The following is a 3,225-nucleotide window of genomic DNA, read 5'->3' on the forward strand; positions in this document are numbered from 1 at the left end:
CACAAGGGCCACAGTCAGGACTTCTTAGACATAACCAAACACCTCACAGGACCAAGCTCCTAGGCTGAAAGGCGGGGACCATAGACTCAGGGGACATCTATATCAACTGGCACAACATAGTTCATAAAGACAAAGTTCCGCTTCCTACTTTGGTGAGTAGTGTCTAGGGTCTTAAAAGTTTGCAAGCAGCCATCTGATACATCTACTAGCCATCTAAGGTGCACCAATTGGTCTAAACCCACCTGAAACAAAGGAGAATGAAGAACACCAAAGACACAAGGTAATTACGAGCCTAAGAGACAGAAAGGGCCACGTAAACCAGAGACTACATCAGCCTGAGACCAGAAGAACTAGATGCTGCCCCACTACAACCGATGACTGCCCTGACAGGGAACACAACACAGAACCCCCGAGGGAGCAAGAAAGCAGTGGGACACAGATCCCCAAATTCTCATAAAAAGACCAGACTTAATGGTCTGTGACTAGAAGCACCCCAGTAGTCGTGGTCCCCAATCATTCTGTTAGCCCAAGACAGGAACCATTCCCAAAGCCAACTCTTCAGACGGGGTTGGACTGGACAATGGGATAGAAAATGATACTGATGAAGAATAAGCTTCTTAGATCAAGTAGACACATGACACTATGTTGGCATCTCCTGTCTGCGGTGGGAGGAGATGAGAGGGCAGAGGGGGTCAGAAGCTGGCCAAATGGACATGAAAAGAGAGAGTGGAGGGAAGGAGTGTGCTGTCTCATTAGGGGGAGAGCAACTAGGAGTACATAGCAAGGTGTATATAAATTTTTATATGAGAGACTGACTTGATTTGTAAACTTTCACTTAAAAGCACGATTGAAAATAAAAAAAGATTCATTTATCTACTGGTCTCACCCCGTCCAGAGCAAAAGAAAATTAAGAAAACCAAAGACCCAAGGGAGCAGCTAGTCCAAAGGACTAATGGGCCACATGAACCACAGCCTACACAACCGTGAGACCGTAAGAACTAGATGGTGCCTGGCTACCACTATGGACCACAATGACTGGGATCACAACGGAGGGTCCCGGACATAGCATGAGAAAAACTGCAAAACAAAAAATCAAATTCTCAAAAAAGACCAGACTTACTGGTCTGACAAACACTAGAGGAACCTCCGAGAGTATGGCCCTAAGACACCCCCTTCTGACCTGGAACTGGAACCATTCCCAGAGACCCCCTTTCAGCCAAACCATAGACAGGCCCAAAAAATAAACAATAATACTTGAGAGAAACATGTTCCTTAGAGCAATCAATTACATGAAATCAAAAACATGTGCCCAGAAGCAAAAATGAAAAGAAGGGATAGAAAACCAGGATGAAAGGAAATGGGGAACCTAGGATGGAAATGCGGAGACTGCTGACACATTGCAGGGAATGAAACCAAGGTCGCTGAATACTGTATATACAAAGTACTGAATGGGAAATTGATTTGCTCTGTAAGCTTTCACCTACAGCACAACAACAACAACAACAACAAAGACAACTTCTCAACTTGATGAATCTGTTTGACATAGCTTTTAGCTGCTCGTTAGCTTCTTGCTGTGTGCCATCAAGTTGATTCTGACTCATAGTGACCCTATAGGACAGAGCAGGACTGCCACATAGGGTTTCCAAAGCTGTAGTCTTTACTAAAGCAGACTACCCCAATCTTTCTTCTGTGGAGCAGCTAGTGGGCTCGGACCACGGACCTTTCGGTTAGCAGCTGAGCATTTAACCACTGTACCAGCAGGGCTCCTTGTTCATTAGTTAGGACTTGTCAAACGCATAGAAGATGGAGAAGCTCTCGGGGGAAATAAGAGCTACAGGCATAAAAAAGAGCAACAACTCTCGTTCCTGTTGAAGTTCAAAGTAGTTCAAGCCTGAGGTCTCCATTCTGTCTCCTTCTCGGCCTTAATAAACTTGGTTTTGTTCTTAGCATCAATAGGCCTTTTGTTCACAGACACCCGTGAACTTGAAATAATGTCATTATGTCAACTGTACTTATACAACCTTACATACAAATATTTATTCTCATATCTCTTGGAAATAAAAAATATATTGATTGAAATAAAAGTCTCTAAACACGGCACCATCAAGTCGATTCCAACTCATGGCAACCCTGTGTGTTAGCGTATAACTGCTCCATAGGGTTATCTAGGTCGCAATCTTCACAGAAGCAGATCTCCAGTTCTTCCTTCCATGGTGCCACTGGACGAGCTTGAACTGCCAACCATTAGATTAGTAGTCAAGCACAAGCCCCACCCAGAACCTTAGGTCATCTCTGTTGTTGTTGGTATTGTTGTAGGTGCTGTCAAGTTGGTTCTGCCTCACAGCAACTCCATGTGCAACAGAACAAAACACTGCCTGGTCCTGTGACATCCTCACAATCATTGTTATGCTTGAGCCCACTGTTGGAGCCACTGTGTCAATCCATCTCACTGAGGGTCTTCCTCTTTTTCACTGACCCTCTGCTTTACCAAGCGTGATGTCCTTCTCCAGGAACTGGTCCCTCCGACAACATGTCCAAAGTATGTAAGACGCGGTCTCGCCATACTTGCTTTTAAGGGGCATTCTGGTTATACTTCTTCCAAGACAGATTCGTTCGTTCTTTTGGCAGTCCATGGTATATTCAATGTTCTTCACCAACACCACAATTCGAAGGCATCAGCTTTTCTTCGGTCTTCCATATTTATCCAGGTAATCTCTAGATTAGACTAATCAAAGGCTGAGTAATTGAATTGGAGGATGCTAGTGAGAAATTCATTAGCAAGTAAAACAAAGAGGCAAAAATAGAATCATAAATAGATGTGAACAGACATGGAGGACAGGCTGCTGGGCTTGTGCATATTTCCCATAGGTATTACAGAGAATAAGAAATTGTGGAGATGCAATATTTGAAAAGAAACCAGCTGATAATTTTCAAGAAATAAAGAAAGACATGAATCCTAATATCAAAAGTACACTCCAAGTATCAAGCTGAGTAAATAGAATACACTCACACCTAGATCTACCATAGGGAAACTGCTGAACATCATGGAAAAGAAAAAAAATCATAAAAACTAAGGGAGAGTAAGAAAATTACAAAACAACAAAACCACAAGTGAACTGACAGCAAAGTCTTTCAGCTACAATACGTGCCAGATGTGAAAAACCTTAAAAAATGTCAATCTGGACATCTACAGCCAGGTCAAGTCTCACTTAAAAGAGAGGACAA

Source organism: Loxodonta africana, chromosome 17 (genome assembly GCF_030014295.1).
Source record: "Loxodonta africana isolate mLoxAfr1 chromosome 17, mLoxAfr1.hap2, whole genome shotgun sequence".
Classification (NCBI taxonomy): domain Eukaryota; kingdom Metazoa; phylum Chordata; class Mammalia; order Proboscidea; family Elephantidae; genus Loxodonta; species Loxodonta africana.